The sequence below is a fragment of the Chiloscyllium punctatum genome, chromosome 29, assembly GCF_047496795.1.
Source record: "Chiloscyllium punctatum isolate Juve2018m chromosome 29, sChiPun1.3, whole genome shotgun sequence".
NCBI classification, from domain to species: domain Eukaryota; kingdom Metazoa; phylum Chordata; class Chondrichthyes; order Orectolobiformes; family Hemiscylliidae; genus Chiloscyllium; species Chiloscyllium punctatum.
Genome location: NC_092767.1, coordinates 75,001,294 through 75,026,067, shown reverse-complemented (window position 1 = coordinate 75,026,067; position 24,774 = coordinate 75,001,294). Strand labels below are relative to the sequence as shown.

Below are 24,774 nucleotides of genomic sequence, written 5' to 3'. Positions count from 1 at the left end.
CAACTGCATTGTTATGGGCCTGGAGTCACATGTAAGCAAGACCTTGTAAGAATGACAGATCTCCCTCTTTAAGGGGTAGGGTGATCCAGATGGGACCAACTTCTTTTCAAAATTTTTATTGAATTCTGATTTTGCCATCTACTATGGTGAAACTGAAACCCAGGTAACAACAAGAAAAATTAGCCTTTCAATAAGACTCTTCACTGTGGAGTCAGTATTTTTCTACACTTCAGTCCAGTATGATTTTCCTCAGTCATCTATCCCATCCCTGATGCCATTTCATTCTGTGATCTTTCAAGATAAAATGTTATGCATGTTATAAAGTTTGCCCAAACTCAAAGGCATTTGGCATTTTCCAAAAGTTTGTTATCTAATTAAACCTAGAATTGAATCAAATATTTTCTATAGCTTTCCAGAAGTTCTGAGGATCCATAAATTTACATTTGGAATGTTGATTTTGAATAAAATTTTCAGATCCTTTGAAGAACATGTTTGCTAGCATTTAACTCAATTGCAAACTGGGACACTACGCTCTAAGTAGGAAGAACTACAAAACTAAACATACCTGTAACAAGAGTTCCCTTAACTCAAAAGCACAGAATTGTGTTTTGAAATTCAGTTTTGTTGAGAAACGCAATTATTTTATAATGGTTAATTGAATCATTCCAGTTAAAAGTCTGAAATTAATTGGCAATTTTAAAATTATTAGTATTTTCCTGTAGTGTTGCATATGTGGGCTGAAAACCTATCATGCTTTTGGGTGAAACTAAGGTAATGAACAAGGGGAGGGGGCATCGATAGGGTAAATAGACAAGAATTCCCCCCCCCCCCCCCCCCCCAAAAGGAGCAGTGGAGTCCAGAACTAGAAGGCATAGGTTTAGGGTGAGAAGGGAAAGATTTATAAAGGGACCTTAGGGGAAACATTTTTCAAGCAAGGGATAGTGAGTGTATGGAATGAACTGCCGGAGGAAGTAATGGAAGCTGGTACAATTACTCATTCAGATGCATTTTAAATGTGTATGAATAGAAAGGGTTTGGAGGAATATGGGCTGGGTGCTGGCAGGTGGGACTAGATTGAGTTGGGATATCTTGTCAGCATAGACAGGTTGGACCAAAGGGTCTGTTTCTGTGCTTCTGCTGGAGTGGCAATTACATGCATAAATCATTAAAAGCATTGATAAGTTTTTATGAAAATGCTGACAAAGTATGTAATGTTTTTAATATGTAGATGTGTTAATGTTTATACTCTAAATTGTCCCTTGAAACAAAAATGAAAAGTTCAAACATTGATTTATTGCGCACCAGCTTTTAGATATATTTTCTGTACACATTTGTGCTTGTAATTCCAATTTTGAACTTCGAAATTGAGGATTAATTAGATTGAGGCGTAGGCATGAATTATGTCTTGATCGTCTGGCACCATTGTTGCTGGTGTTTCAGTTTTGTACCCAAAAGCAGATCCTATCGTAAAGACAGGTGTCAAATCAACCCATTTGGTAAGATTACCCCCCCCCCGTTGCCATAATTCTGATCCATACTCACTGTCCAACAAACCCTCCCCCCTCCTCCCCCCCATTGCCATAATTCTGACCCATACTCACTGTCCAACAAACCCTCCCCCCTCCTCCCAAAGTGACGGGAGACTATCTACATTTTCCCCACCATATGGTTCAAGAGTTTCTTCTGCTCTTTCTGCCTGCCAGATTTAATTATTTTGGGCCATTTATAAAGCCACTGATGATAAAAGATGCTGAAGAAGGCAAGATCACAGCTGAATAGGAGTGAAATAAACTCTAACATCTAAATCTTAAAAGTAACAGACTTAACTCTCATTCTCTGAATTTAGTTCAAGTCCTCACTGTGAAATTTATAGAGATCTGGAATTCAAACATCTACCAGCAAAAAGCAACCATGAAGTTTTTCAGATTATTGTTAAAAACCCAACTGAATCATTAAAGTTCTTTCAGGAAGAAAACCTGCTATCCTTAGCCAGTCTACATGTGACTTAAGTCCCACACCAACATGACTGACACTTAATTGCCCTGACGTGGACGAGCATATCCTTTCTTAAAGGTGGCAAACCTATCTCTATAATTAAGATTAAAGTACATACAGTGCAATGTGACTGTTCTTGTTGATGTTGTAGCTGCTATCCTGTTACTAATTGATAACCGGTCAAACTTAACAGGTCCTGGAACATTGGAGATTTTGTTGCACTTTAGCTAACCCTACATGAAAATACTATTAAGAGGAAATGTGACACAAGCTGAACCAAGTATTCAGCAACTGTCTAGCATGTGGTGCTGCTTTAGCACAGTTACAGCCTGATGGGTGCAGCTATTTACCACTGCTCAATGCTGGAAGCTTTATTGTAATAACATCAACCCACATTTGTGTAGCACCTCCAAAGTAGAAGATTGTCATTGGCAGCAGAAAAATTTAAACAGGGAAGACCAGAGCCTAGGCCATAAAGTTGGAAACAAAAAACACTCGGCCCTCCGAGCCTGCGCCAACGTTTTGCCCTTCCATACTAAAAACTGTCTTCACTTACAGGATCTGTATTCCTCTATTCCCCTCGTATTCATGTATTTGTCCAGGTGCTTTTTAAATGTTGCTATTGTGTTTCCTTCCACCACCTCTGGCAATGTGTTCTAGGCAATCCATCCTTTGTGGGTTGTCATTAATTGTGGAGTAATTAAAAAACCAGGTGTGGGCAAGAAAATTAAAGAAACACACTGATTTGGAAAGTTTTTAAAAGGGTTAAGTTTTAAACTCTATTTTAATGTAAGACAAAACAACGGCCTAGGAATGGTATGAAGTTGTTCTCTATGTGACCAAATCTTTATGGCTCTATTTCAGGAGCCCTGAAAAAGTCAGTATGAACTTTAACACATGGGCATAGGAAAAGATGGATTTGTAGACTCGTCACTGAAACTAAAATGTTTAATTCATAAAAAGTGCTGCCGAGCCAAGAACAAGAAAAGGGCTGTTGTTGCTGAATCTCATGGGGAAGAGCTGGTGAGAATGAAACCCATCAATCACCACAGGGAGCCAAATTGATTATGCTCAAAAAGGATGTCTGAAGAGGGTTTGGTTTAAAAGGACACAAAGATATACCTGTGCAAAGCAGGGAGAAAACATCCAGGCAGAGTTTGACTTTAGTTGAGTCAATAGTGAGTGCACTATTTTATACACATCTACCCATGTAAATGTTTGACTTCATTATTGTGTAACTACCCTTGTGAGTTCATAATTGAAAAAATACTTCTGATCCCTTATCTGCTTCCTGCCCAAATATAATACCCACAGATCTTGCCAGATCAGTTTCCTCCCACTCACATATTCTACTTCCTCTCCTTGACTGCCAACTGCTTTGTTGCCTTAATGAATTTTCTGAATGGTTTCTTCGGTTTCAAATTAGACAGCCATATAACCCAATCTTCCACTTCTGGTATTCACCATGACTGCAGCATACAATTTGCAAATCTGCTGTATGATTTGATCATCCAAATTCAGATCATGCAAGCTACCTCCCTCAGTTCTCACTGATCTTGCCATCATTATCATTCTCATAAGGATTACTCATTGTCTTCTAAAAGTAGACTCTGTTGTCCCTTTCAAGATCTTTGCTGTTTTACTGTTATTGACCAGACCAGACCCCCCAATATATTTGAAGAAAGTAGCCTAGACCCTAACTTTCTATTATTTTAAAGATAGAAATGAAGTGCTATGTTTGAGTTGCAGTGTGAATGATCAAACTACTCGATGCTAAGCAAAACGCAATTTATTTAAGTGATATTGTTAAAATACAAACAAAAGAAAGAGGAATTTAAAGTAACTGTTGGAAAACTGAACTGAATAATAGATATAGTACCTACTATGATGTTCCAATATATCCCATAAACACTCCCCTTTGGAAAAAGGTACATTCAGACATAGGTTTTCACATGCAAATCCCCAATCCAGGAGGAAAAAAACCATCAAGAAAATTCAGAGAAAAGTAGCAACTAGGAGACATTCACTGAAGCTTCCAACTGTGTCGAGAACCCAAAGGCTTCTGATTAAAACTAAAAAAGAAAACTAGAAAGATGGTTTGTAAGAGCTGGCCATTCTCAGTTGCGTCTATTGTTCCAACTTTTAAAACAAAACCCAAAGGCCTCATTAATTGTTTACTTTCTTAGAGACAGCTCAACATCTCTGCCTTACAGCCTGTTGTTTAAGGACAAAATAACCACTTTAAAGAGACGGCATTGTCACAATTACCATAACGTTACCTCCACTGAAAACTACATTTGACCCTACAATTAAATTTTATTGCATATTTTCTCACATCTCTGCTGCCTTCCTACCATCTGATGTATTGTTTTTTTTAAATGAAGTCATTATAGTTTGAAACCTTCCATGGTCTTTACTGCCCTACCTCCACAAGCTCTTTCATTTGAGTGTTCCAGACAATGGTATCTGGTTTTCTAATATTAGCTTAGGGTCCTTACGTCCAGTTTGCTAACATTTGTCATCAGCATTCTTCCTACCTGCCAAATCCTTTTCAAAATCTGTGTTTTTGATTCACACCTTCATCTATTTCCCACAAACTGATAAAAGTAGAAGAACATATGTGAGAGAAAGGCTGATGTAGAGCAAAAACAGTGGCATTGGCCAGTTTGAATCAGTGCTGTAGATAATGTTGTCCAGTTTCTTCGACTATATTAATATTTCTTGTAGGGATGGTTCAGTATCTTTGCGGATAGGCAAGAATGAACCAAAAAAAATCACCTAATCAGAATTTATAAAGAAATTTGTTGCATTCACAAAAGTTTCAGATTGTACAGAAATACTCCTGACATACTTAGAATCTCAACTGTTTACAGATTTGTGCGAGAGTTCATTAGTCCAATTATGAGGCAACATTTGTGTCTGAATCAAATGTTGCACTGTTTCCATTGTCATTTTTAGGAGATTAGCTTTTCCTCTGTTGTGTTATTGTTGTCACAGCATTAAAGGTTTTGTTCTCCTGGGTGTATTGTGATATGGCGTCAAGGTAAATTTCCTGCTCGCTGCGTAGGTCTGGCCAAGTTGGCCATTAATAATTTCAAGTTGTGCATGATTGAAGAGCGGAGGGGGTAGGGTCAATTCACTGCTGTATTCTGCAGTGGTACTTGGGCCTGCAAGTCACTAGATAGAGAGCATGTAGTTTTCCTGTTATCCTATATTGATAGGTCAGTAAACTAGAGTACATAATTTGTAACAGGTAAAATTTACTTTAATTTGATAGGTTTGTTTTCATATCAATTGGATTATATTATTTCGAACCTTTTACAATGTTGGCTTTGACTCGGAAAGTTTTCAACAACCAGGTTGTCGAAGCACTTTAATCATTGAATCCCTACAGTGTGGAAAAAGGTCCTTTGCCCAACAAGTCCACACTCACCCTCCGAAGAGTAACCCACCCAGACCCTACACTATTATTCAATGTTTACCCCTGACCAATGCACCTAACCTATACATCCCTGAACACAAGGGCAAGTCAGCATGGCCAATTCACCTACCCTGCATATCTTTGGATTGTGGGAGGAAACCGGAGCATCCAGAGGAAATCCACGCAGACACAGGGTGAATGTCCAAACTCCACAAAGACAGTCACCCAAGGCTGGAATCCGACCCAGGTCCCTGGCACTGCGAGGCAGCAGCGCTAGCCACTGTGCTGCCATTTGTTTACATTGTTTCACCTTGAAGCCAGATGGGGCCCATTGCACATCAACTAGAAGCTTCTCTCACTCTTACCACGTGCCTGTCACGTAGAAGGATAATTACCAATTTGGATGCTTCAAATGTCCATGGTATGGAATTGAAATCTAGAACTTCAGTTCAGAAGGCAGAACACCATCTAAATCCTAATATCATCCTTTTTAAATATAAATTAGTCATTATTATTAAAATTTAATAATTTCTAAGTTAAAAAGGCTGCTAAATAGAGAAATAGTTGAATTACTGAGTTCAGAAAACAGTAACATTGGTTCAACGTCAATCAGAATAGTTAATGGATGAATGCAACAGACATTGTTGTCTGTTCCTTGCTAAAATCTAAATGTTTAAATGCAAAGAGAGCTCATTGCAATGTGATGAGAAGGGGTCTAGCCAGGGTAAACTGCAGAGGTTGACAGGAAAAACCGATGGATCAATAGATAATCTTCAACAAAGAGATACGTTAGATCAAATCTAGGTACATTTCAAAAAGGTGATAATGAGCAATAGTCAGAGCTCTTTGAGTGAAGGAGAGATCATGATGAAACAAAAAATTTAGGGAAAGCAATGCAGGTCAGATGAAGACTTTGTTGAGGAACCAGCTCAAAATACTGTGGTTAAGAAGGTGAAGAGGAAAATAAAGATTGGCAAAGATAAATTAAGACAATGCATTGACAGCAACATAAATTGAAACTCGAGGGCACTGTGACATGGCACAGTGGTCATGTACCTACATCTAAGCCAGAAAGTCTGGGTTCAAGTTCCACCTGAGGATATGATGGCCGCAGAATGTGTCATAGCACATTCAAACAGATTGATTAGATTAGATTACTTAGTGTGGAAACAGGCTGTTCGGCCCAACAAGTCCACACCGACACTCCAAACAGCAACCCACCCAGATCCAAAACTTTAAAAGGTGAACCCTAAAGTTATATCACCATGTAAATATTGAGTGAATTGTATGTTGGGGGAAAAAAAAGAGGCAGAATATAAGCTTAAAGAGCAGGGCAAGTGTAAGATACTTAGTTCTTTGCATTATTTGCACAGTACGTACAACAAAATATTGATAGAAGTGAAGAGATTTGAGGCAATGGATAATAGAAAAATTGAAAGTCACAGGTGAGCTGCTGGAAGACTGGAGATTGGCAAATTGGCACTGTTTAAGAAGGGCAGTAAAGACAAGCCAGGGAACTATAGACCAGTGAGCTCGACCTCCGTGGTGGGCAAGTTGTTGGAGGGAATCCTGAGGGACAGGATGTACATGTATTTGGAAAGGCAAGGACTGATTAGGGATAGTCAACATGGCTTTGTGCGTGGGGAATCATGTCTCACAAACTTGATTGAGTTTTTTGAAGAAGTAACAAAGAATATTGATGAGGGCGGAGCAGTATATGTGATCTATATGGACTTCAGTAAGGCGTTCGACAAGGTTCCCCATGGGAGACTGATTAGCAAGGTTAGATCTCATGGAATTTAGATACAGAACTGGCTCAAAGGTAGAAGACAGAGGGTGGTGGTGGAGGGTTGTTTTTCAGACTGGAGGCCTGTGACCAGTGGAGTGCCGCAAGGATCGGTGCTGGGTCCTCTACTTTTTGTCATTTACATAAATGATTTGGATGTGAACATAAGAGGTACAGTTAGTAAGTTTGCAGATGACACCAAAATTGGAGGTGTAGTGGACAGCAAAGAGGGTAACCTCAGATTACAACAGGATCTTGACCAGATGGGCCAATGGGCTGAGAAGTGGCAGATGGAGTTTAATTCAGATAAATGTGAGGTGCTGCATTTTGGGAAAGCGAATCTTAGCAGGACTTATACACTTAATGGTAAGGTCTTAGGGAGTGTTGCTGTACAAAGAGACCTTGGAGTGCAGGTTCATAACTCCTTGAAAGTGGAGTGAAAAAGGTGTTTGATATGCTTTCCTTTATTGGTGAGAGTATTGAGTACAGGAGTTAGGAGGTCATGTTGCGGCTGTACAGGACATTGGTTCTAGTCTCCTTCCTATCGGAAAGATGTTGTGAAACTTGAAAGGGTTCAGAAAAGATTTACAAGGGTATTGCAAGGGTTGGAGGATTTGAGCTATAGGGAGAGGCTGAACAGGTTGGATCTGTTTTCCCTGGAGCATCGGAGGCTGAGGAGCAACCTTATAGAGGTTTACAAAATTATGAGGGACATGGATAGGATAAATAGACAAAGTCTTTTCTCTAGGATCGGGGAGTCCAGAACTAGAGGGTGAGAGGGGAAAGATATAAAAGAGACCTAAGGGGCAACCTTTTCATGCAGAAAGTGATATGTGTATGGAATGAGCTGCCAGAGGATGAGGTGGAGGCTGGTACAATTGCAGCACTTAAGAGGCATTTGGATGGGTATATGAATAGGAAGGGTTTGGAGGGATATAAGCCGGGTGCTGGCAGGTGAGACTAGATTGGGTTGGGATATCTGGTCGGCATGGACAGATTGGACTAAAGGGTCTGTTTCCATGCTGTACATCTCTATGACTCTACTGTGAGGTGGCCTATGCTTACAGGTAAAGTGTGACCTGGTCCAGATAGCTTGCATCCCAAGATACTTAAGAAAGTAAGCTAATGATACTGGAGGGGATTGGCCTTAATTTATTTACCCAAGCTTCCCAGATAGAGGAAGATGTCAGAAGATTGGAAAATGACAAATATGAAAGCCTTATCATTTGAAAGGATGTCTCAATGATGATAAGTCAGCACAGATTTATTTTTAAAAAAGCAGACCATTCTCAACTAAGTGAACTTTTGGGAAGTAATGGAGAAGATTGATGTGATACTTAGTTGAAATACATATCAAAAAGGTATCACAAAAGGCTTATTATTTTCCTATTTCATATGCCTCAATTTTGTTAAGAGTCCAGTTGGATTTTTTGAAAATTAGCTTAAAGATAAGAAGCATCAAATCATGGTACATTGTAGTTTATCAGACAGGAGACAGTTGGACAGTGATATTCTAAGGGCTTATGCCTGAAACTTTGATTCTCCTGCTCCTCAGATGCTGCCTGACCTGTTGTGCTTTTCCAGCACCACATTCTCAAGTCTGATCTCCAGCATCTGCAGTCTTCACTTGCTCTTACTGCCACAACTACTGCTTTTCATCCATGTAAAAGCAGTCCAATCTTGGTATACATATTACGATTTCAAAATTCCACACTGACTAGTGGAGTGCCAAAAGGATCATTGCTGAGTCCACTATTTTTCATCATTTATATAAATGATTTGAATGTGAGCTTAAGAGGTATAGTTAGAAAGTTTGCAGATTACCCCAAAATTGGAGGTGAAGTGGACAGCAAAGAAGGTTACCTCTAATTACAACAGGATCTTGATCAGATTGGCCAATGAGCTGAGAAGTGGCAGATGGGGTTGAGATAAATGCAAGATGCTGCATTTTGGGAAAGCAAATCTTAGCAGGACTTGTACACTTAAAGGTAAGGTCCTAGAGAGAGTGTTGCTGAACAAAGAGACCTTGGAGTGCAGGTTCATAGCTCATTGAAAGTAGAGACACAGGTAGATTTACAAGTAGATTTAGTGAAGACTGTTTGGTACGCTTTGCTTTATTGGTCAGAGTATTGAGTAGTTGGGAGGTCATGTTGCAGCTGTACAGGGCATTTGTTAGGCCACTGTTGGAATATTGCGTGCAATTCTGGTCTATCAGGAAGATGTTGTGAAACTTGAAAGGGTTCAGAAAAGATTTACAAGGATTTTGCGAGGGTTGGAGGATTTGAGCTATAGGGAGAGGTCGAAAAGGCTGGGCTTGTTTTCCCTGGTGTATCAGAGGCTGAGGGGTGACCTTATACTGTAGAGGTTTATAAAAGCATGAGGGGCATGGATAGGATAAATAGACACTGTCTTTTCTGTGGGGTGGGGGAGAGTCAAGAACTAGAGGGCATAGGTTTTTGTGGGGGGGGGGGGGGGGTGGAAAGAGAAACAGATATAAAAGGGACCTCAGGGACAACTCTTTCATACAGAGGGTGGTACATGTACAGAATGAGCTGCTGGAAGCCGGTACAATCGCAACATTTAAAAGGCATCTGGATGAGTATAATGAATGAGGGTTTGGAGGGATATGGGCCAGATGCTGGCAGGTAGGTCTAGATTGCGTTGGGATATCTGGTTGACATGAACAAGTTGGACTGAATGATCTGTTTCCATGCTGTACATCTATGACTAGATCTAATAAGCTAGTCATGACTGATGGAATTTAATGCAGAGAAGTGCAAAGTGATGTACTTCAACAGAGAGGCAATATAGACTCCATAGCAGGCTTTGAAGGCTAGGAGATCTGTGGGTATAGATGTCAACCTTTAGAAGTGGCAGGACCTATTGGGTGTGATTGATAATGCATACAGGAACCTCAGCTACATGAAGATGTTTTAGGTATGTAAATCAGGGAGATTATACTGAATACCCAGTTTAGGTTAGTCCCAAAATAAGAGATCAACTTGGGATTGCCAACATTTTTTTAGAGCAAAGGAAATTGATGGAGATTTGATTTGGCAAACTTCCACAACCTGGGGAAGGAAAACAAAGTACGAGGAACAATCTAATGGGAAGAAGAATCAATGATTTGTGACAATAAAAATCATTAAGACAGTAGTGAGATGTTACAATTGTAGCCACACTGAAGTATTGCACATAAGAGAAAATACTTAAAGAATTTTATCCTCATTCTGCTGCTGCAGATTCTTTAATGGGCCTCAGGACTCCCTACTTGTGCTGCTGGTGACTGGACCCTAAAGGGACTCCTTCACTGGTTGCCAATGCTCCATTCCTCTGCTGTCACAGACAAGAGGAAGAGATAATCAGGCTGGTGACTAGAAGCAGACAGGCCCAGGGGCTCAAATGATGTCCAACCTGCCACCAGCTTGATTTGTACAAATTTAAGATTTTGGGGAATGGGGAAAATAAAACATTCAAAGTATGAGAAGATTTGTAGCTCGGGTGCTCGTTGTGGTTCTATTTGCCAAGCTGGGAATTTGTGGTGCAGATGTTTTGTCACCTGTCCAGTGACATCCTCAGTGCTTGGGAGCCTCCTGTGAAGCGCTTCTGTGATGTTTCCTCCAGCATTTATAGTGATTTGTCTCTGCCGCTTCTGGTTGTCAGTTCCAGTTGTCTGTTGCAGTTCTCCCAAGCACTGAGGATGTCACCTAGACAGGGGATGAAACGTCTGCAACACAAATTCTAGTCAGCATTTTGCAGTATGTCAATTTTGGCATTTGCTAAATGTTTTGCTAGTCTACTCCTTATTTGGTTTCCACTTCTGTGGATGTTATCCTTGTTGCATTTTATTGCATTAGCAACCTTTCAAAAAATTTACTGATCTAAGCCAACAAAATGAAATTAAGTTAGAGGCTAAATGTCACATGAAAGCCATATTGTCTCCCCTTATCCTGGGTTGCTACAGGAGACTTGGCCTGTGACCAGATTGAGGTAATCACATTACTACTAGATTAGTCTAGAGATCCAGGTAATGTTCGGGGGACCTGGGTTCAAAAATCTACCCTAGCAGGCAGTGGAATTTAAAGAGGCAAGATTAGAGTGGTGTACCTGACCTGCTGTGCTTTTCTAGCATGAGGAGCAGGGGAAAAAAATATAGTGACATTTTGGGCAGGAGCCCTTCCATCAGGAAGGATTGATTCCTGAAGAAAGGCTCCTGCCAGAAACATTTTTCCAGCTCCTTGGATGCAGCCTGACCTGCTGTACTTTTCCAGCACCACTAACCTGATCCCCAGCATCTGCAATCCTTACTTTTGTCTGGTAGAATTTAAAAGTATAAATCATGACCACAAATGAGTTGTTGATTGTCAGATAAGCCCCATTTGGTTTGCTTAATGCCCTTAGGGAACACTGCCATTCTTCCCTGGTCTGGCCTACATATGTCTTAAGACCACAAAGTGCTTTGACTTCTAGGCCTGAGGGCAGTTTTAGGGATGGATGATTTAATGCTGGTCTGGCCAACATTCACTTACAGAATGGCAAGGAAAAAGAGAAAAGAACCAGCTTGAAACCCAATAGCTTTGTTTGCTATTAAAGCTCAGAGCACGATTCTCCATTTACTTATTGTTAACACATGCAAATCAAGGCTAGGTTTCTTAAATCTAACTGGTTTTGCTGCTAGAACCACAAAGGTAGAACAAAGCTTGCTGCTATAAGACAAAGCACACTAATACAGCTACAATTACAGAAAATAAAACATTGTACAAGTGAACAAAGGATAACACAAGTAAAATCAACAATGTTTTTATTGTTGTTCAAGATACAGGTTAATAAAACTGTCTTCTGGTTGTTCAAAAACAAATGTTGATTTTTAAGATTATACAGTTCACCAATAATAATTCCTTTAAAGCTACCCAGAAGAGAGCATAAACATGGCCAGAAGTGGCAGACAGCAAAGCAAACTGCCATCCAGTGGAAGTTGCATTACTTCAAATCAAACAACATTTACCAAAGTGCCCTGCTGACTGTTTCTCTGACCCACACTATTACTAGGCATTGTGCCAGAGGAGATCTAAATTTTCATAGATTTAAACTGAATACAATATCAAGTGGCACAGTGGAAGTAGAATTCAGGCAAAGTCAAAATGCAAACCTGCTTGTTAAAATTGGTTAGTACATTCAGTACATTTGTTTCCAAACCATTGGTCTTGGTATTTAACCAAAAAAAGGTTAATTTTACCATCACAGCCACCTGTGTGCTAAGTTTTAGACTGTTTACACTACAACTTTAGTTTTCCAAAGGATTGTTCCCCCTGTGACTTTGTATCTCGGCTGCTTTACAAACCCTATCGTTTAGCCCTGTAAAAAGGGGACTAATCTTTGTGGGAGACTAAGATTGTAGGGTTGACAATGCACATTTTGCAGACTAGCTTTACAAAGTGACCAGTTTGATAAAGAATTAGGGAACTGTTCTGTGGGGATGGGCTAGATTCTAAATAAACAGTTACAGAAATAAAGTGGCTATCGTGCTAACAGGTTATGCTTCTTAATTAATAAGGATTACAAAATGAAAACATATGGCAGGTTGCTTAAAAAATGGCTATGCCCTTTAATTCAAAGGGTAAATATTGTTTGAATTGTTTGCTATTGCATTGCAGGAGGAAAATTCACCACTGTGGTGTGGTGGCAAAGCATAAAAAGAAACATTTTAAGACTGAAACCCACAGGCCAAACCCCAGATAACTTCAGTCACTGCGACATCCCACGTAGACATCAGGAAACAGCCATGCCTTTGCAGGCATTTCAGCCATCACCATCATTATGTGCTCAGCCGAAGTGAACAAAGCAAAAGGATGTTCAACTGCATGGAAGGAAAGAAAACAATAAGCGCACGTTCAGATCAGACAGTGTTACAGGAACAAAACTACAATTGACTTAATCAAATTTTCCATCTACGCACAGATGCCCAGCCTGTGAATTGCCAACTTGGACTTAACCTACAATACTTCCCATGATTGCAAGTGGCTGTATTACAGACTGTGGCCATTTAGCCCACTTTGTGCCAGCTCTCTGCTGGAGAGACATTGTTCCAATTCTTTTCTCACCCTCCCCCCTTCAGTCCAACTATGTGTCACCTGGATAGCCTAACCTAATTTAGTCCCAGTTGCCAGCACTTGGCCCTATCCCTCTTAACCCTTCCTATTCATGTATCATCCAGATGCCTTTTAAAAGCTGTAATTGTTACCAGCTTCCACCACTTTGGAAGCTCATTCCATACACGCATTACCTTCTGCATGAAAAATTTGCCCCTTGGGTCCGGATCTAGAATGGCACAGCATGATGGAATAATTAAGTCATTCCTACACGTGAGGGAATGATACCAGATGTCTCATTTTATGTGAGGTTTTGATTTGTCAAGGGTTAGCAGTGTTTGCACAATCCAAAAAAAAACCAAAAAAGGTCCTGATAGGAAAATGTTGACTCGTCCTTTGTTTCATTCAATTCCCTTGCATATGTACTAGTTGTGAGATAAACCAAGCCAGTCCAGGTAAATTGTGGAGTGTCACTGGCCCTGGCCCCTGTACATACTAATCCGGAATCACAAATTCGATTCTCTGGCCAGAGAGATGATCAAACCCAGAAGTAGTCAATACCACTTCAGTATTAGGACAGTGTGACAACACAAGGAGTTCCTTGAAAGTGGACATCAAGGACGAGAGGTGTAGGGAGAAAATAGTAGCACTTGGGACGCAATTTTAAAGACTGTACACTAGATAGCCTGTGCTAACCAGTTAGTGACCACTCTGGACTTTCCCGAAACAGCAGCTCAATATAATCAACATATTTAGCCACAAGTTTTAAAATTGCTGTCTCACCCAATGTAATTACAGCTTTTACTTTTTGTTAGAGTCGAGAACTGCTTGAATTTTTCTAATGATTGTGTCAAGCTTGGAACTGTTGTCAACAAAGCCATTTCCTGCCTGTGGAGAAAAGAAAAAAATGCATTCATTGACTGGGTTCATAGGAATGGTTCTTAAATTGGTAAAAAGTTGATTAAGTTTAAAGTTGGAACAGAAAGAGTGTATAAATAGCAAACAATTCTAACTTGGAATTTTTTTTAAAAATTAGATTTTTATAGTACTGATTTTTTTCCACCATGTACTGGAAATACAGGGAGGGTCTGGGAAGGGGAGAGACAAATCAATATTATGAGTTTTGAGAAGAAAAAATGTTAGACTCAAGTCAACCCTATTTTAAAAATGAAAAATCTTTTGAAAGTGAAGAGATACCATTTTTTTAAAAAAGGAAACAATTTGGACAGTAGAAAAGATTAATTTTGCAGTTCCAGAACCTTTATTGAACGCTATCTAAAATACTCATCTGCAGCCTGACCTCTGAAATGGATCATGTTAAATGCTTCCTTAGGGTGGGTTCAGGGCTTACATTGAAGTTCCCAGCTGATACTAGAGGGTCACAAGCTCTATAGAAAAGCATCAATGGCTATTGGGGAGCTCTGACTTTGTCCCCACCTGAAAGGCTTCCAATTTCTACCCACCCCCTCTTGCCAAGGAGAGGTGACAATTTTTGAAGCTTCAAAATGGGATTGAAAAAAAATTTGGGAAGCATCGTCCCAGTGGATAAAAGGCCTAAAGAAACGTCACTATAAAATTTAGTGACAACTCATTCAAGGCTATCAAAGTTTGCTTGGATCAAAAATATTTTGCGTGGGAACATTTTCACAACTAGACTTAGATAAGCATATAATGAAGGAGTGAGCCAGTGTGAAGTCCTCTAGTGCATTCGCCACCAGGAGAAAATGAGGGAGTCTCTATTACTTAGTGAGATAATTTGCAAACACTATATACGCATGTATAAGTTAAAAATACTCAATTCAAGGTTCAGTTTAGAGGGTCAACTAATATACAGACAAAAAAAGTTGTGCTGAAATTCATGCTGCAGTTCAAAATATTGTATTCTTAGCAAGATTAGATTTATCACAATCAATCCCAGGTAAAGAAAAACAATGAATTATGGTAAAGACAATTATTGGGTAAAGATACCAGTATGAAAAATTAACAAGTCAAAGATTCATTGAAATCCTGCAAAACACACTGTTGAACATAGTCATGGCCTGGTATAATGGCACACTTAATGAACATTCTGATAGTTCAAGACACTTAAACATTCTTGCTAAATTCTTCCAAATCCTTCCCATTTACTCTTGTCTGTTAGTTATGAACCTCAGCAACATTAACAAATTTGTCAAAGAATTGAAGATATATGTAGCTAACATAGCTCACTTATATTTAGATATAATGGCACAATTAAAATTGGAACTTAACATGGACAGACTGCCAAAGACAATGTGGTAAACAAACAAACAGCAACCAATAGAGTTAGAGTTATCGATATGAATGTATGTGATTTTGTTTAAGTGGGTTAATGGAACATGCAGTTTCCTTCGTAAGAGGTTTGTAACGGAATCTAGTAGGGTTGACTTATACACAAGATTTGGAAAATAGAAAAGTGTTTTTGGCCAAAATAAGGAGTCTATTTGCATTTTGAGATCAATCCATACGTGAGTCTATGGTAAAATGCAAAACTCATGGCAACACACTGGATAACTGAAGAGTGGGATTTAACTACTCCTCAGCATGTAGGTGTCTGTTGGTCTTTATTGCCTATCCCCAGTTGCAATGGTATTGGTTTCTTCTTGATGTGCTTTTGCCATCTAGCCGAAAGTCAGTCAAGAACTGACTGACTACAAAAAGCTAACACCACACCTTCCAAAAAAAACCAAGAAGTCTGAGTAAGCAAATCAAGAATCCTCAAAACTACATTTGTGAAACAGATGTTTAAGACAAGTGTCCTGGACATTTGATTCAAAGTTTTGAAAAGTAAATATGGAATGTCAAACTGCCAGGGTGGGATTGGAACTGATACTTTGGATTAGTTTCATAGACAGGATGGCTGTGGTTAGCACTGCTGCCTCATGTCAGGGACCCAGGTTTGATTCTACCCTTGGGTGACTGAATTTCCATGTTTGCCCCATGTCTTCCTTAGTTTCCTCCTACCAAAGATGTGCAGGTTAGGGTGGATTGTTAAATTGTGCATAGTATCCAGGAATGGGCAGACTAGGTGGATTAGCCTGGGCATTGCAGGGATAGGTGGGATGTTCTTTTGGAAGGTCATTGTGGATTTGATGGGCTGAATGGCCTACTTCCACACCTTAGGGATTGCAATGCTTCTTCAAAAATTGCATTTGTTTCTAGTCAGTGGTTGATATGTCACATTTCAAACTTGTGGTCATTTATTAATGAGGCAAGTTAAAAGGCATCCCTGTCAGCTTAAGCACTATTTTTGTGCTAAATCCAGAAGTAAATGTTCAACAGGAGTGCAGCAAGGAGAAAATGAAAAGATTTAAACTCTGAGAGGTGTAGACACCCAATAAGCAGCCTAGGTATCTTCGGCTCAGTGAAGGATTACACAGCATAATCCTGTGAATCCATTGGAGAACCCCTATGTACAAAGGCAGAAAAAACATTTACTAACCAGTTTAGAATGCAGAAGTGTTTTGGAGTCCTGCAAGTAAACTTCAAAATCTGTTTTGCCCGAGACTTTAGTTCCAGTCTGAAGAGAGCAAATTGAAATAAGTAATACTTCAACTCCAACATTCTTTGAAAAAAAAATTGAATACCTTGTATAATGTTAATCAACATCTTACACTGGGAGAGGACCCTGGTTTTGAAATGCAAAAATCAAAAGAGTCAGCAATATTGTAAAAGCAGATGTTTCAATGGATGATTTAAAAGTTGATTTAAAAGTTTTGAAGTGTTTAGCAAATTTGTCAGAACATGAATCATGTATCTACATGGTGTCCACTCATTTGAAATTTCCTTTTAGACTATTGAAAACTCTGGTGCCACATTACAAATTAACACAATGTTTGCTTTGGTTTTAAACAGTGTAATGTTAAATCTAGTTTTCAAAAAACTCAGGTGGAAGAGATCGAAAGGAAACCAAAGCATTTATTAAAATGAGTATTTAACATTCTAGCCACAGAACTTTTAGCTGTCACACCATTTTGTTAGTGCTGTCTACAGGACGCTGCTGAGAAGTCAGCAAGGAGAGCATGAGGGACTTAAAAAGCACTACGAGTAAAGACTATGTTTAGAAATATTAAAGTTTGGGAGAAGATTTGTAGCTCAGGTACTCATTGTGGTTCTGTTTGCTGAGCTGGGAATTTGTGGTGCAGACGTTCGTCCCCTGTCTAGGTGACATCCTCAGTGCTTGGGAGCCTCCTGTGACACACTGATCTTTCCTCCGGCATTTATAGTGATTTGTATCTGCCGCTTCTGGTTGTCAGTTCCAGCTGTCCGCTGCAGTGGCCGATATATTGGGTCCAGGTCGATGTGCTTAATGATAGAATCTGTGGATGAGTGCCATGCCTCTAGTAATTCCCTGGCTGTTCTGTTTGGCTTGTCCTATAATAGTAGTGTTGTCCCAGTCGAATTCATGTTGCTTGTCATCTGAGTATGTGGCTACTAAGGATAGCTGGTCATGTTGTTTCATCAACTAGCCATGAAACTACTATTATAGGACAAGCCAAACAGAACAGCCAGGGAATTACTAGAGGCATGGCACTCATCCACAGATTCTATCAATAAGCACATCAACCTGGACCCAATATACCGACCACTGCAACGGACAGCTGGAACTGACAACCAGAAGCAGCAGATACAAATCACTATAAATGCCGGAGGAAAGATCACAGAAGTGTTTCACAGGAGGCTCCCAAGCACTGAGGATGTCACCTAGACAGGGGATGAACGTCTGCACCACAAATTCCCAGCTCGGTGAACAGAACCACAACAGAAATATTTAAATTTGTTTTGTCTCAGACAATTACAACATTTATAAAAGGCATCCAGCTGGGAATGTGAATAGGAAGGGTTCAGAGGGATGATGGGCCAACTACTGGAAAGTGGGACTAGGTTAATTCAAGATCCCTAGTTGGCATTGACAAGGTGGACTGAAGGGCATCTGTCTGTGCTGTATAGGTTAATTGTAAGTGGGCAGATGCAAGTCAAACTTTACATTTATAAGCAGTTGTGGTGTGAAAGCACCCAAGGCACTTTATAGGACTGTTATCAACCTGAACTTGGTATTAGGCTAGAAAAGATATATTCTTTAGAACTACATTAACTGGTCAATTTTTGATCAAGGCAATGAGATTTACTGAAGTCCAAGTGACATTACTGGTGTTTGTTTTGAGAAAAAGTTCAAAGTTAAAGAAACATTAAATAGCAATCAACTCAAGCCGAATATTTTCAGTCAAGCCTTCACTTACGATTTCCAGTTGATCTGGAAATTCTGCCTCCAAGTCACTTTTCAGACTTTGGAACTAGAAGGAAATAGATTAGATTATATTACTTAGCGTGGAAACAGGCCCTTCGGCCCAACAGGTCCACACCGACCTGCCAAAAAGCAACCCACCCAGACCCATTCCCTTACATTTACCCTTTCGCCTATCACTATGGGCAATTTAGCATTGCCAATTCACCTAACCTGCACATTTTTGGACTATGGGAGGAAACCAGAGCACCTGGAGGAAACCCACGCAAACAGAGTGTGCAAACTCCACACAGACAGTTGCCTGAAGCAGGAATTGAACCTGGGTCTTGGACACTGAGACAGCAGTGCTAACCACTGCTGTCCACCAATAAGGATTTAATTTTTAAAACAAAGTATTTTAAAATTATGAATACTGATTAAAATTAAAACTGATTTGAAATAAATATATTCAATGTTTGTTCACAGAAGATGAGCACAAATTCAAGTTTTGTTCTGTAAATAATGTAGGGACTGCCTCAAGATTTCTCACCCACTGAGAAGAGTCAGGCCAGCAGGCTGAAAGGCTTTCATTTACTAATGAAGTGGGAGCTGGAGGGAGTGGTTTTGATTCCTTGAACCTGCTCTACAAGTCAATACGATCATAGCTGATCTAATAAATCCCTGGATTTCTGTCAATGCCCCAAATGTTGATCAGTGTTAAGAAACTGATAGATTGCTCACTGGGCTAAACAATTTGCGAAACCCTTTAAAATTAGCAAATTTCTCTTTATCTCCATGCAATTCACTCCCCCTAAAGCTTGCAACTCAAATTCTAAAGCACTGCAATGTTAAGCCTCTTAATTTTGTACATTGCATTTACAGCAGTGAGAAACGTTATTTTCATTCCTGGAATCTAAGAAGCCCTTGAAGACAGGTAAAGTTACTCTTCTTCATGAGATGGCTTAACCAGTGGATTACAATGCCTCAGCAAGAGATCTTGAGAAGGACAGTCCTTCAAGGTAACTTCAGTGCAGGAATTGAACCTACACTTTTGCCATTTCTGCATTGTAAGCTACAAGTCCATCCAACTAAGCTAACCAACTCAATAGGGGTATAGGTAGTAACAATGCAGTACTTTTTGCATTGTTGGCTAAATAAGTTTGACAGTTTTACATAAAGACTATAAATTGCTTACCTGTGTACCATAACCTCAGGAGTCACTACAGCAAGAAGAAAAGAAATTAGTGAGATAAGCACAATTCTTTAGGCCATGAATTTTAAATTCACTGAAAACTTTGTTCCCCTGGATTACTCCCAGTGCTACAAGCTAATGAAGCCAGGAATAGGAGGATAGAGCAGAGAATGCATGGCTGAGGAGCAGATGAATGGGAGAAGGATTCACATTTTTTTGGATCATTGGAATCTCTTTTGGGGTAGAATTGACTTGTACATGGACAGATTGCATCCGAATTGGAAGGGGACTAATACTGGCAGGGAGATTTACTGGAGCTGCGCGGGAGAACTTAAATTATAAAGTGGGGGGGGGGGAGGAGGAGGAAGAACCCAGGGAGATAGTGAGGAAAGATCAATTGGAGACTGGTACAGTTGAGAACAGAAGCAAGTCAAACAGTCAGGGAAAAAGCAGAGAACAAAAAAGGTAGGACTGAAATTAAACTGCATTTGTTTCAAAGCAAGAGGCCGAACAGGGAAGGCTGATGAACTCAGGGCATGGTTAGGAACATGGGACTGGGATATCATAGCAATTACAGAGATATGGCTCAGAGATGGACAGGACTGGCAGCTTAATGTTCCAGGATACAAATGCTACAGGAAGGATAGAAAGGGAAGGAAGCGAGGAGGGAGTGGTGTTTTTGATAAGGGATAGCATTACAGCTGTACTGAGGGAAGATATTCCTGGAAATACATCCAAGGAAGTTATTTGGATGGAATGAGAAATAAGGGATGATCACCTTATTAGGATTGTATTATAGACCCCCTAATAGTCAGAGGGAAATTGAGAAACAGATTTGTAAGGAGATCTCAGCTATCTGGAAGAATAGAGTGGTTATGGTAGGGGATTTTAACTTTCCAAACAGACTGGGACTGCCATAGTGTTAAGGGTTTAGATGGAGAGGAATTTGTTAAGTGTGTACAAGAAAATTTTGATTCAGTAGGTGGATGTACCTACTAGAGAACTTGACCTACTATTGGGAAATAAGGCAGGGCAGGTGATCGAAGTGTCAGTGGGAGAAGCACTTTTGGGCCAGCGACCATAATTCTATTAGTTTCAAAATAGTGATGGAAAAGGATAGAATTTAAACTTTCAGATCTGGTCTAAAATTGGAGGGAGGCTAATTTTGACAGTTATGAAACAAGAACTTTCAAAAGCAGATTGGGGGCAGATGTTTGCAGGTAGAGGGATGGCTGAAAATAGGAAGCCTTCAGAAATGAGAACTAGAATCCAGAGAAAGTACATTCCTGTTAGAGTGAAAGGAAAGGCTGGTAAGTGTAGGGAATGCTGGATGACTAAAGAAATTGAGGGTTTGGTTCACAAAAAAAAAGAAAACCTATATCAGGTATAGACAGGAGAGATTGAATGACAGTAGGAGCATACTTAAGAGGGAAATCAGGAGGCAACAAGGGAACATGAGATAGCTTTGGCAAATAGAGTCAAGGTGAATCCAAAGAGCTTTTACAAATACATCAAGGACAAAAGGGTAACGAGAGAAAGAATAAGGTCCCTCAAAGATCAGCAAGGCAGCCTTTGTATGGAGCCACAAAAGATACTAAACGAGAATTTTGCATCAGTGTTTACTGTGGAGAAGGACATGGAAGATATAGAATGTAGGGAAATAGATGGAGACATCCTGAAAATGTTCATTACAGAGGGGGAAGTGCTGGATGTCTTGAAACACAAAGTGGATAAATCCACAGCACCTGATCAGTTGTACCCCAGAACTGTGGGAAGCTAGGAAAGTGATTGCTGGGCCTCTTGCTGAGGTATTTGTATCATTGATAGTCACAGGTGAGGTGTCATAAGACTGGAGGTTGGCTAATGTGGTGCCACTGTTTAAGAAGGTCATAAGGACAAGCCAGGGAACTATAGACCTGTGAGCCTGACGTCAGTCGTGGGCAAATTGTTGGAGGGAATCTTGAAGGACAGGATGTACATGTATTCGGAAAGGCAAGGACTGATTAGGGATAGTCAACATGGCTTTGTGCATGGGAAATCATGTCTCAAACTTAATTGTTACTTCAAAATATATCAGGATTGGAGAGGGCAGAGTGGTAGATGTGATCTATATGACGTCAGTAAGGCATTCAACAAGGTTCTCCATGCGAGACCGGTTAGCAAGGTTAGACCTCTGAATACAGGGAGAACTAGCCATTTGGATACAGAACTGGCTCAAAGGTAAAAGATAGAGGGTGGTGGAAGAGAGTTGTTTTTCAGACTGACCACTGGAGTGCCACAAGGATCGGAGAGGGTCCACTACTTTTCATCATTTACATAAATGATTTGGATGTGAGCATAAGAGGTACAGTTACTAAGTTTGCAGAGGACATCAAAATTGGAGGTGTCATGGACAGCGAAGGAGGTTACCTCTGATTACAACAGGATCTTGATCAGATGGGCCAATGGGCTGAGTAGCAGGTGGAGTTTAACTGAGATAAATGCAAGATGCTGCATTTTGGGAAAATCAAACTTTAGCAGGACTTGTACACTTAATGGTAAGGTCCTAGGGAGTGTTGCTAAACAAAGAGGCCTTGGAGTGCAGGATCATCACTCCAGGAGTCACAGGTAGATAAGATAGTGAAGGCAGCATTTGGTATGCTTTCCTTTATTGGTCAGAGTATTGAGTCCAGGAGTTGGGGGGCCATGTTGTGGCTGTACAGGACATTGGTTCGGCCACTATTGCATGCAATTCTGGTCTCCTTATCGGAAATATGTTATGAAACTTGAAAGGGCTCAGAAAAGATTTACAAGGATGTTGCCAGGGTTGGAGGATTTGAGCTATAGGGAAAGGTTGAATAGGCTGGGGATGTTTTGCCTGGAGTGTTGGAGGCTAAGGGGTGACCTTATAGAGGTTTACAAAATTATGAGAGGCATGGATAGGATAAATAGGCAAAGTCTCTTCCCTGGGTTCGGGGAGTCCAGAACTAGAGGGCATAGGTTTAGGGTGAGAGGGGAAAGATATAAAAGAGACCTCAGGGGCAACTTTTTCCACGCAGAGGGTGGTATGTGTATGGCTGCCAGAGGATGTGGTGGAGGCTGGTACAATTACAACATTTAAGAGGCATTTGGATAGATATATGAATAGGAAGGGTTTGGAGCAATATGGGCCGGGTGCTGGCGGGTGGGACTAGATTGGGTTGGACTGAAGGGTCTGTTTCCATGCTGTACATCTCTATAACCCTTGACAATGGTTCTAACCTCCATCTAGTTCACTATTTCTCTACTAGGACACTAATCTGCCATCTGGGGGTCTGGCCTATATGTGGCTCCAGGCCCACAGCAATGTCATTGACTCCTAACTACCCAGAGTCAGTCAGTTCATGGACAATTAGGAATGAATAGCAAATGCTTGTCTTGCTAGTGATTCCACTGGAAGGGGATAGAGTCAGATGTACAGCACAAACAGACCCTTCAGTCCAATTTGTCCACGTCAGCTAAATATCCTAACCTAATCCAGTCCCATTTGGCCCATATCCCTCCAAACCCTTCATATTCATATAACCATCCAGATGCCTTTTAAATACACCAAGTTTTTTTGTTTAAAAACTTTCTAAATAATTCTCTCCAGGATTGAGACAGGTTTATAGTCACTATATTGGTAATTTTTTTTATAATTAGACCGAAGAGGTGTACCGCTGTCTCAAGTCACTCGATTTCATCTCCTTCGGGACACTTGACCCTGATACATTTAAAACGCATTAAGTTAGAGGGGAATTTCCGTTAAATACATTCAGCAGCTGGGAGCCGAGATATTTATAAAACACTGGAAGAAAAAGAAAAACAAACAAGCGCAGAAGATCTAAAATAAAAACAGAAGTTGACGAGAAAAGTCTCTGGAAAGGTGTCACTGGACTCGCAAACTCTCTCTCCAGATACTGCCAGATGTGCGGTTTTCCAGCATTTTCTGTTTTGTATAAAATACATTTTTTAAATTAAAAAAAAGGAAAGGAGTGCGTAGACAGTAATGCAATCACAGAAATACAAATAATTACAGCTGCAGGGGGACTGAAGTTTCTGGTTTTCTCCTCGGGAGGTGGGGTGGGGGAGAGAGAGAGAAGGGTAGTGGAAGAAACGATTGGGGAGGTTGTGGGATGTATGGAAGATGGGAAAAGAGAGCGGGGAAGGGTGAAGTCACTAACAAGACAAGAGGCATTTCCTGATGAAGGGCTTTTGCCCGAAACGTCGATTCTCCTGCTCCTCAGATGCTGCCTGACCTGCTGTGCTTTTCCAGCACCAGAGAATCGGCTGAACAGACAGGGTGAGATTGCTTAGAAAGAGGAGAATAATGGGGCAAAACCTTACTGAATCAGCTCAGTCTCGACCTTACCCGTACTTCACTTCAATTCGGAGGGCCATTGTTGCAGTAGAGAGGACGTGGGCTCAAACCCAGCACTAGCACTCAGTGACTTTGTCGGTATAGTTGAAACCAACACTGAACTGAGTGGGATGCGAAATGTTTCCCTATTATAGAGGGTGGGCCGAGACCACAGGCAGCCCCGGGGGTGGTGCTGGAGGGATAGGCGGGGCATTACCTAGCTCTCATGGTATCTCTTACTGATGTTAATCACACACACTGACGCTAAATAACTCTTAAAATACAAACAGGGACAGATCAATCTATATTTTCTTTCAAATCGTGGTCAATACTGTCTTGTAGTTACAGTAGAGATCCCCCACCCTCTGACGAGTGGCTCGGTCTGGCTTGGAATTGCTCCAGTGAAATGATTCTGGATTAGTGGTGCTGGAAGAGCACAGCAGTTCAGGCAACATCCAAGGAGCTTCGAAGTCGACGTTTCGGGCAAAAGCCCTTCATCAGGAATGATACCAGCCCAGGACGGGAGTGTCAAATTTTCAAAGCCTGAACGATATCAATCATTTCTTTGTAATTCCAGGCATCCAGCCGCATAAATCAACCCCTACACAGTACTGTATTTCACATTAATACTTCACGCTTTAAAAAAAACATCGCATCTGACCGTTGCCATGTGGGATTGAATGTGTAGGAGA

The 24,774-nt window shown here is 40.5% G+C and overlaps 1 protein-coding gene and 1 long non-coding RNA gene across 2 annotated transcripts in view; one reads left to right on the top strand and one right to left on the bottom strand.

The window, feature by feature from the left end:
* The window catches only part of sirt2 (sirtuin 2 (silent mating type information regulation 2, homolog) 2 (S. cerevisiae)), a 106,706-nt gene that overhangs the window by 3,610 nt on the left and 78,322 nt on the right, over positions 1-24,774 (top strand). The window lies entirely within an intron of this gene.
* On the bottom strand, positions 11,987-24,225 carry LOC140454600 (uncharacterized). Its single transcript, XR_011952717.1, has 6 exons — positions 24,095-24,225; positions 19,729-19,753; positions 18,550-18,603; positions 16,752-16,829; positions 14,075-14,179; positions 11,987-13,059 (listed from the first exon to the last, which is right to left on the bottom strand). It is a non-coding gene; the product is annotated as an uncharacterized lncRNA (long non-coding RNA).